A 520-nucleotide genomic window follows, 5' to 3' on the forward strand; every position below is an offset into this window, starting at 1 on the left:
AAGATCCTGGGCAGATGTCATACAGACCCTACAAGAACACAAATGTCAGCTCAGGCTACTATACCCAGGAAAACTCTGAATTACCATAGATGGAGAAAACAAGATGTTCCACGACAAAACAAAATTTACACAATATCTTTCCACAAATCCAGCCCTACAAAGGATAATAGATGGAAAACATCAACATAAGGAGCAAAACTACACCCTAGAAGAAGCAAGAAGGTAATCTTTCTACAAATCCACACAAACCTAATTCCACCTCTTACAACAAAAACAACAGGAAGTGACAATTACTTTTCTTAATATATTAATTTGAAAATTAATATTACCAACATGTCCTAATAGATTGAAATCCAAAAATATGAGGAATTGAAAGTTTGTTGATTGTCATCCAATGATCTCTCTACTTTGGTAATTGGAGAAATAGGTCCAACATTGTACAATCTACCTATACTGTTAGCTTGTTTGTTTGTGACAGTGTCTTGCTGTGTACAACATAAGGGTCTTCAAATCTTGCTTC

The sequence above is a fragment of the Mastomys coucha genome, unplaced genomic scaffold (assembly GCF_008632895.1).
Source record: "Mastomys coucha isolate ucsf_1 unplaced genomic scaffold, UCSF_Mcou_1 pScaffold12, whole genome shotgun sequence".
NCBI lineage: Eukaryota > Metazoa > Chordata > Mammalia > Rodentia > Muridae > Mastomys > Mastomys coucha.